This window comes from Oncorhynchus nerka, linkage group LG6, assembly GCF_034236695.1.
Source record: "Oncorhynchus nerka isolate Pitt River linkage group LG6, Oner_Uvic_2.0, whole genome shotgun sequence".
Taxonomy (NCBI): domain Eukaryota; kingdom Metazoa; phylum Chordata; class Actinopteri; order Salmoniformes; family Salmonidae; genus Oncorhynchus; species Oncorhynchus nerka.
Genome location: NC_088401.1, coordinates 4311613 through 4322740, shown reverse-complemented (window position 1 = coordinate 4322740; position 11128 = coordinate 4311613).

The window sequence follows — 11128 nt, the reverse complement described above, 5'->3', positions numbered from 1 at the left end:
CAACATATCACTGCAGTACACACCATATCACTGCAATACAACATATCACTGCAGTACACAACATATCACTGCAGTACACAACATATCATTGCAATACAACATATCACTGCAATACACAACATATCACTGCAGTACACACCATATCACTGCAGTACACAACATATCACTGCAGTACACAACATATCACTGCAGTACACACCATATCACTGCAGTACACAACATATCACTGCAGTACACAACATATCACTGCAATACACACCATATCACTGCAGTATCACTGCAGTACACACATATCACTGCAGTCACACCATATCACTGCAGTACACAACATATCACTGCAATACACAACATATCACTGCAGTACACAACATATCACTGCAATACACAACATATCACTGCAATACACACCATATCACTGCAGTACACAACATATCACTGCAGTACACAACATATCACTGCAATACACACCATATCACTGCAGTACACAACATATCACTGCAGTACACACCATATCACTGCAATACACACCATATCACTGCAGTACACAACATATCACTGCAGTACACACCATATCACTGCAATACACACCATATCACTGCAGTACACAACATATCACTGCAATACACACCATATCACTGCAGTACACAACATATCACTGCAGTACACACCATATCACTGCAATACACACCATATCACTGCAGTACACACCATATCACTGCAATACACACCATATCACTGCAGTACACAACATATCACTGCAGTACACACCATATCACTGCAATACACACCATATCACTGCAGTACACAACATATCACTGCAATACACACCATATCCTGCAGTACACAACATATCACTGCAGTACACACCATATCACTGCAATACACACCATATCACTGCAGTACACAACATATCACTGCAATACACACCATATCACTGCAGTACACAACATATCACTGCAGTACACACCACATCACTGCAGTACACAACATATCACTGCAGTACACAACATATCACTGCAGTACACACCATATCACTGCAATACACACCATATCACTGCAATACAACATATCACTGCAGTACACAACATATCACTGCAGTACAACATATCACTGCAATACACAACATATCACTGCAGTACACACCATATCACTGCAGTACACACCATATCACTGCAGTACACACCATATCACTGCAGTACACACCATATCACTGCAATACACACCATATCACTGCAGTACAACATATCACTGCAGTACACAACATATCACTGCAGTACACACCATATCACTGCAATACAACATATCACTGCAGTACACACCATATCACTGCAATACAACATATCACTGCAGTACACACCATATTCTGATAAGCACCAGAACATTCAAATGTAAAATGCCATCATCTTAAACTGGCCACACCTGAAGGCCAAATGGGATTCACACACTACAGAAAATAAAGAGCAGTCGGAGAGGGTTGGTCCGGCATTTTAGGAGGAGAGCAGCCGAGGGTATGGGAGTGTCTCAGACAGCAAAAGCAAAATGGAGGGCTGACAGTTTGAACCTAGAGCCACTGACATGCCAGGCCCCATCAGTACCACTAATGAAATAATACATTTAGATAGAGGGAAGAGTGATTTGAACAAGCTAAATTGTATTCTTGAGTAAACATTCACACAAAGGAGTGCGTTGCATATTAGATGTGGCAATACAGATGAAACACTGGGAGGAATTCCCCGTTTTGTTCAACAAAGTTGGATTTATCTGATAAGGTACTCACTCAACAAATGTACTCAAGAGACATGCTGTCACTCAGGACGGGGACGCTATTGGATATAGGTAGAGAGAAAATAGAACAAATAGAACAAACACACACACACACACACACACAACACACACACACAGGACGGGGGACGCTATTGGTAGAGAGAAAATAGAACACATGGAATGCAACCCACAAGCAAAGGAACAGTTCAAAGTGATCAGTCCTCCAAGGTATTGTAGAGAGAATGGACATTACCTTGGAGGAAGACAACGATACAGGACCCAAGATGAATGGTAAAACCACCATACAATAGCTCCGGATGGATGATACCAATAATGTATAGATAATGTACAGTACCAATAATGTACAGATAATGTAATGTGTAGATGCTGTAAAGTACCAATAATGTATAGATAATGTAATGTGTAGATAATGTACAGTACCAATAATGTACAGATAATGTAATGTGTAGATGCTGTAAAGTACCAATAATGTATGGATAATGTAATGTATAGATGCTGTAATGTATAGATGCTGTAATGTACCAATAATGTATAGACAATGTAATGTAGCAATAGTGTATAGAAAATGTAATGTATAGATGTTGTAATGTACCAATAATGTATAGACAATGTAATGTACCAATAGTGTATAGAAAATGTAATGTATAGATGCTGTAATGTACCAATAATGTGTAGATAATGTAATGTAGCAATAGTGTATAGATGATGTAACGCATTGATAATGTAAAGTACCAACAATGTATAGATAATGTAATGTGTAGATGATGGACAGTACCGATAATGTATAGATGATGTAACACATAGATAATGTATAGATAATGTAATGTGTAGATGATGTACAGTACCAATAATGTATAGATGATGTAACACATAGATAATGTATAGATAATGTAATGTGTAGATGATGGACAGTACCGATAATGTATAGATGATGTAACACATAGATAATGTATAGATAATGTAATGTGTAGATGATGTACAGTACCAATAATGTATAGATGATGTAATGTATCAACAGTGTATAGAAAATGTCCGTCTACAACGCCACAGCAAAACCCAGGTCCACTTGATGGCTCCTGAGTGGCACAGTGGTCTAAGGCACTGCATTTCAGTTCTGGAGGCGTCACTACAGACACTGGTTTGATTCCACGCTGTATCACACCCGGCCGTGCTTGGGGGTCCCATAGGACGGGACACAATTCGCCCAGCATCTTCCGGGTTAGGGTTTGGCCAGGGTAGGTTTGGCCTCATCTTCCGGGTTAGGGTTTGGCCAGGGTAGGCCATCTTTGTAATTAAATAACAAATTATATTACTTTTTTTGGTTGTAATGGACACTCACCATTACCCCTAGAGGCTGGTTTTGAGTGATCCGCCTGCTTTTTTAAATTCGACCTTTATTTAACTCGGCAAGTCAGTTTAAAAACACATTTTTATTTTCAATGACGGCCTAGGAACAGTGGGTTAACTGCCTGTTCAGAACGACAGATTTGTACCTTATCAGCTCGGGGGTTTGAACTTCCAAATCCTTCGGTTACTAGTCCAACGCTCTAGCCACTAGGGTACCCTGCCGCCCCTGTACAGATGTCTAATTTCACCGTGGATCTTGAGCGACCGGGCTGGTTCTGACACTGTGACATGGAACGGACTGGCAGAGACAGGTGATGAAGACATCGGAATAGGACAGATACATTATTTTTCATGAAATGGGATGACAGCGTTTTCAGTGACAACATCTTGTGTGACGGGTGTGTAACCAAGTACATTCGACCAGGACCCGTAGGGAACAGGACGCAGCCCAGACCTACACACAGAGGCAGTAATCAGGATAGCAGTGGTAGACTAGCTAGTCAGCAGACCATTCTAAAGTAGCAGCTGTGCACTGTAGCAGAAGGAAAACTACCAATCGGACCAGTACTGCTTCTCTCCCAGCACGGAACACAACTTCAGAGATGACCATACAGAGTTCTAACCCAATGTGCCTTTGCCTCTGTTGTTTACCATCTCTACTGATGACTCTGACCAAGCCCTTATGAAGAGCTTTAGGAGGAGGATGTCTATGAAGGAGAAGAAAATAACAAAATAAAATAGAAAATCTTTTGGGGCTGCCTTGTCGAGTCGGTTGTTGATAGGTGGAGCTGTGTGATGTTGGTGTGAAAGGCAGTTTCGAACAGCGGGAGATCGCTTTGACGATGGGTTGTTGTGGTAGAATGATGAAACAGACGTATTTCCAGAGGAAGGCTTCGTGTTGTGAGGGCTCCATGGGTGATTTCTATTCAAAAGAGCTCCCTGGGTGATTTCTATTCAAAAGGGCTCCCTGGGTGATTTCTATTCAAAAGAGCTCCCTGGGTGATTTCTATTCAAAAGAGCTCCCTGGGTGATTTCTATTCAAAAGAGCTCCCTGGGTGATTTCTATTCAAAAGGGCTCCCTGGGTGATTTCTATTCAAAAGGGTTCCCTGGGTGATTTCTATTCAAAAGAGCTCCCTGGGTGATTTCTATTCAAAAGGGCTCCCTGGGTGATTTCTATTCAAAAGAGCTCCCTGGGTGATTTCTATTCAAAAGGGCTCCCTGGGTGATTTCTATTCAAAAGGGCTCCCTGGGTGATTTCTATTCAAAAGGGCTCCCTGGGTGATTTCTATTCAAAAGAGCTCCCTGGGTGATTTCTATTCAAAAGAGCTCCCTGGGTGATTTCTATTCAAAAGAGCTCCCTGGGTGATTTCTATTCAAAAGGGCTCCCTGGGTGATTTCTATTCAAAAGGGCTCCCTGGGTGATTTCTATTCAAAATGTTTGCCTGTGTGGCCTCCCGGGTGGTGCCACCAGATACTCTGGATTCGAGCCAAGGCTCTATCGCAGCCGGCCGCGACAGGGAGGCCCATAGGGTGGCACACAATTGGCCTAGCGTCGTCCGGGTTAGGGAGGGTTTGGCCGGCAGGAATATCCATGTCTCATCGCGCACTAGCGACTCCTGTGGCGGGCCGGGCGCAGTGCACGCTGACCAGGTCGCCAGGTGTCACGGTGTTTCCTCCGACACATTGGTGCGGCTGGCTTCCGGGTTGGATGCGCGCTGTGTTAAGAAGCAGTGCGGCTTGGGTGGGATGTGTTTCAGAGGACGTATGGCTCTCGACCTTCGCCTCTCCTGAGTCAAATGCGGGAGTTGTAGCGACAAGACAGGAACTACTAACAATTGGATACCATGATATTGGGGAGAAAGGGGGCTAAAAATAAATACATAAAAAGGTTGGTTGTGTGATGTCAATTCCAACACTGAAAAACTCTTCCCCGTTAACCTCGTTTCCATCCAACCCGTTAACACCGTTTCCATCCAACCCGTTAACACCGTTTCCATCCAACCCGTTAACACCGTTTCCATCCAACCCGTTAACACCGTTTCCATCCAACCCGTTAACCTCGTTTCCATCCAACCCGTTAACACCGTTTCCATCCAACCCGTTAACACCGTTTCCATCCAACCCGTTAACCTCGTTTCCATCCAACCCGTTAACACCGTTTCCATCCAACCCATTAACCTCGTTTCCATCCAACCCGTTAACACCGTTTCCATCCAACCCGTTAACACCGTTTCCATCCAACCCGTTAACACCGTTTCCATCCAACCCGTTAACCTCGTTTCCATCCAACCCGTTAACACCGTTTCCATCCAACCCGTTAACACCGTTTCCATCCAACCCGTTAACACCGTTTCAATCCAACCCGTTAACACCGTTTCCATCCAACCCGTTAACACCGTTTCCATCCAACCCGTTAACCTCGTTTCCATCCAACCCGTTAACACCGTTTCCATCCAACCCGTTAACCTCGTTTCCATCCAACCCGTTAACACCGTTTCCATCCAACCCGTTAACCTCGTTTCCATCCAACCCGTTAACACCGTTTCCATCCAACCCGTTAACCTCGTTTCCATCCAACCCGTTAACACCGTTTCCATCCAACCCGTTAACACCGTTTCCATCCAACCATTAACACCGTTTCCATCCAAGCCGTTAACCTCGTTTCCATCCAACCCGTTAACACCGTTTCCATCCAACCCGTTAACCTCGTTTCCATCCAACCCGTTAACCTCGTTTCCATCCAACCCGTTAACACCGTTTCCATCCAACCATTAACACCGTTTCCATCCAAGCCGTTAACCTCGTTTCCATCCAACCCGTTAACACCGTTTCCATCCAACCCGTTAACCTCGTTTCCATCCAACCCGTTAACCTCGTTTCCATCCAACCCGTTAACACCGTTTCCATCCAACCCGTTAACACCGTTTCCATCCAACCGTTAATACCGTTTCAATCCAACCGTTAATACCGTTTCCATCCAACCCGTTAACACCGTTTCCATCCAACCCATTAAAATGAAGATGAATTACCTGACGGATTAAATAAATCACGGCTGATGGAAACATGAAATGTTGAATTGTAAAATAAATAGGAAAAAAATGGCCGTAAAATTGTATAAATGCCAAAAGACATTTTCTTCGTTTGACATGGTAGGATCTTTCTGTGTCTGTAAAATGTATTTTCTCACAAAATGGCGTTGGAAACACCTTTACGCAAATATTGATATAATAACCAACATATGGAAGGAATTCAACTTGAAGTCACATGATGATATGCTGTGTGGTCCTCGCACTGCAACTTTATTACAGTTTATTAGGCTACAGATGAAGTTATGATGAACTTAGACAGGTGGGGTGAAAGGTCATGGTGGTGAGCTTGATGCTCCTTTCCCAAAAATATCAAGGGTCTTATTTTGCCCGAGATGGCATAGCAGTTCAGACGTCTTTTGTCCTCGTCTTGTCGTGTATATATATATATTTACAACTTTTTTCACATACATTTTATTTTTATTTTCCATCAACTCATCTTCAATACACTCTCCTGCAACCTGCCTCACCAATTGATATGTATAAATACGTATTATTTACCTCAAATCTGCAATGCTCCAAGAAGCTAGCCAGAAGCTAGCCAGAAGCTAATCAGAAGCTAGTTAGCTTCTTTACTGGCAACTCGTTAGTATTCAGCTAACCACGGTTTGTGGTCATCAGCTATCCTTTAACTCGAAAATCTATCGCCAGTTTTGTACAGCGCAGCGCGGCTCGGAACGGAACATACCGGACCGATTTTTCTCTCCATGTCCCTGGATTCCAACTGCTTTCTGGACATTCACTCCCGGATCTCACAGCTAGCTGGCTGCTATCCGTGTGTCTATCTGCTTTCGTCGATTCCGGAGCAAACATCAATTACTCCGGAGCTAGCCAGCTCCGTCAATCACTCCTGAGCTCCGTCAATCACTCCTGGGCTGCAGTCACCTATCCGGACCCGTTTTACTGCCTACGCGGAGCCCCACCGGGCCTTCACAACTGGACTGCCGACGTTATCTACCCGAAGGAGATCCGGCTGGCTCCTCCGTCGCGACGTTACCTGAACGCCCATCTGCGGCCTGCTAACCGTTAGCTGTCTTACCGGCTGCTCTCAGAATAGACAATCGGACAATTTATTGATTTTTATTATTATTATGTTTCTTCTTGGGCCTCTATAACTATATCTATTGTTTTTATTTTTTTGTTGTTGTGTGATTTGGACTAATCCCCTCTACAACACGGAACTCCACTAATCTACTGACGGAACGCAAGAGGTGGCTAACAACAGACCTCCATCCTATGCTAGCTTGCTACCTATGTCCTGGCTAGCTGTCTAAATCGCCGTGACCCCCAAACCAACCTCTCCACTCCCTGGACCCTTTTGATCACTTGACTAAGGATGCCTCTCCTTAATGTCAATATGTCTTGTCCATTGCTGTTCTGGTTAGTGTTTATTGGCTTATTTCACTGTAGAGCCTCTAGTCCTGCTCACTATACCTTATCCAACTTATTAGTTCCACCACCCACACATGCAATGACATCTCCTGGTTTCAATGATGTTTCTAGAGACAATATCTCTCTCTTCATCACTCAATACCTAGGTTTACCTCCACTGTATTCACATCCTACCATACCTTTGTCTGTACATTATACCTTGATGCTATTTTATCACCCCCAGAAACCTCCTTTTACTCTCTGTTCCAGACGTTCTAGACGACCAATTCTTATTGCTTTTAGCCGTACCCTTATTCTTCTCCTCCTATGTTCCTCTAGCGATGTAGAGGTGAATCCAGGCCCTGCAGTGCCTAGCTCCACTCCTATTCCTCAGGCGCTCTCTTTTGATGACTTCTGTAACCGTAATAGCCTTTGTTTCATGCATGTTAACATTAGAAGCCTCCTCCGTAAGTTTGTTCTTTTCACTGCTTTAGCACACTCTGCCAACCCGGATGTTCTAGCTGTGTCTGAATCCTGGCTTAGGAAGACCACCAAAAATTCAGAAATTTTAATTCCAAACTACAACATTTTCAAGATAGAACTGCCAAAGGGGGCGGTGTTGCAATCTACTGCAAAGATAGCCTGCAGAGTTCTGTCCTACTATCCAGGTCTGTACCCAAACAATTTGAACTTCTCCTTTTAAAAATCCACCTCCCTAAAAACAAGTCTCTCACCGTTGCCGCCTGCTATAGACCACCCTCTGCCCCCAGCTGTGCTCTGGACACCATATGTGAACTGATTGCCCCCCAGCTATCTTCAGAGCTCGTGCTGCTAGGCGACCTAAACTGGAACATGCTTAACACCCCAGCCATCCTACAATCTAAACTTGATGCCCTCAATCTCACACAAATTATCAATGAACCTACCAGGTACCCCCCCAAAGCCTTAAACACGGGCACCCTCATAGATATCATCCTAACCAACTTCCCCTCTAAATACACCTCTGCTGTCTTCAACCAAGATCTCAGCGATCACTGCCTCATTGCCTGCATCCGTAATGGGTCAGCGGTCAAACGACCTCCTCTCATCACTGTAAAACGCTCCCTGAAACACTTCAGCGAGCAGGCCTTTCTAATCGATCTGGCCGGGGTGTCCTGGAAGGATATTGATCTCATCCCGTCAGTAGAGGATGCCTGGATATTTTTTTTTAAATGCCTTCCTAACAATCTTAAATAAACATGCCCCATTCAAGAAAATTAGAACCAGGAACAGATATAGCCCTTGGTTCTCCCCAGACCTGACCTTAACCTCTTACCTCTACCTGGGACGCTTGCGTCCCAACTAGAGCTCTGGAAATGCAAATGTGCTACGCTAAATGCTAATAGTATTAGTTAAAACTCAAAAGTTCATTAAAATACACATGCAGGGTATCAAATTAAAGCTACACTCGTTGTGAATCCAGGCAACAAGTCAGATGCTTTTCGGCGACAGCATGAGAAGCTATTATCTGATAGCATGCACCAATACACTACAACAGAAAAGCACAGCAGGGGACGTAAACAAAATAATTAGCATTTCGGCGTTACACAAACCGCACAATAAAATAGAAAACAGTCATTACCTTTCACCATCTTCTTTGTTGGCACTCCTAGATGTCCCATAAACACTATTGGGTCTTTATTTCGATTAAATCGGGCCATATAAAGCCAAGATATCGTTATATGTAGACTGTGTGATAAACGAAAAAAACAGCGATTTCACAACGTAACGTCATTTTTTAAAATTCAAAAAGTAGACGATAAACTTTCACAAAACACTTCGAAATACGTTTGTAATGCTACTTTAGGTATTAGTAAACGTTAATAAGCGATAAAATTCATCCGTAGGCGATGTACATATCATTAGCTGTCGTCTTGGAAAAAATTTCAGGAGAGAGCTCTTCCGGAATGATCTGGGCGGAGACCGGAGGTACGTCGTGCCCCTCTTTCGGTTCAACCAAGAATCAAAGAGGATTAAATTCACAAGATACTCGACTACATGGGGATGCTGTGGGAGTTGAATGCTCGGTCTTATCTAATTCGGCTCACTGTTAACAATTGCTGGAAGTGGCGCAAGGATATTTATTTCCATTTTCTGTGATCAGGTTTTCCTGCGCTTTCCGATGTAACGCACGTTATGTAATAGCCACAGTCGTGATTTAACCAGTTTTAAAAACGTCCGAGGGTTTCCTATACACACATTCTAACCATATGAACGTACTATATTCCTGGCATGAGTAGCAGGGCGCTGAAATGTTGCGCGATTTTTAACAAAATGTTCAAAAAAGTAGAGGGTAGGAGCAGCTAGTTAACCAACACAAAAACATCCTATGGCGTTCTGCATTAGCATCGAACAGCCCCCGTGATATGCAGCTGTTCAGGGAAGCTAGAAACCATTATACACAGGCAGTTAGAAAAGCCAAGGCTAGCTATTTCAAGCAGAAATTTGCTTCCTGCAACACTAACTCTAAAAAGTTCTGGGACACTGTAAAGTCCATGGAGAATAAGAACACCTCCTCCCAGCTGCCCACTGCACTGAAGATAGGAAACACTGTCACCACTGATAAATCCACCATAATTGAGAATTTCAATAAGCATTTTTCTAAGCATTTTTCTACGGCTGGCCATGCTTTCCACCTGGCAACTCCTACCCCGGTCAACAGCACTGCACCCCCAACAGCAACTCGCCCAAGCCTTCCCCATTTCTCCTTCTCCCAAATCCATTCAGCTGAAGTTCTGAAAGAGCTGAAAAATCTGGACCCCTACAAATCAGCCGGGCTAGACAATCTGGACCCTTTCTTTCTAAAATTATCTGCCGAAATTGTTGCCACCCCTATTACTAGCCTGTTCAACCTCTCTTTCGTGTCATCTGAGATTCCCAAAGATTGGAAAGCAGCTGCGGTCATCCCCCTCTTCAAAGGGGGGGACACTCTTGACCCAAACTGCTACAGACCTATATCTATCCTACCATGCCTTTCTAAGGTCTTCGAAAGCCAAGTCAACAAACAGATTACCGACCATTTCGAATCTCACCATACCTTCTCTGCTATGCAATCTGGTTTCAGAGCTGGTCATGGGTGCACCTCAGCCACGCTCAAGGTCCTAAACGATATCTTAACCGCCATCGATAAGAAACATTACTGTGCAGCCGTATTCATTGATCTGGCCAAGGCTTTCGACTCTGTCAACCACCACATCCTCATCGGCAGACTCGACAGCCTTGGTTTCTCAAATGATTGCCTCGCCTGGTTCACCAACTACTTCTCTGATAGAGTTCAGTGTGTCAAATCGGAGGGTCTGCTGTCTGGACCTCTGGCAGTCTCTATGGGGGTGCCACAGGGTTCAATTCTTGGACCGACTCCCTTCTCTGTATACATCAATGAGGTCGCTCTTGCTGCTGGTGAGTCTCTGATCCACCTCTACGCAGACGACACCATTCTGTATACTTCCGGTCCTTCTTTGGACACTGTGTTAACAACCCTCCAGGCAAGCTTCAATGC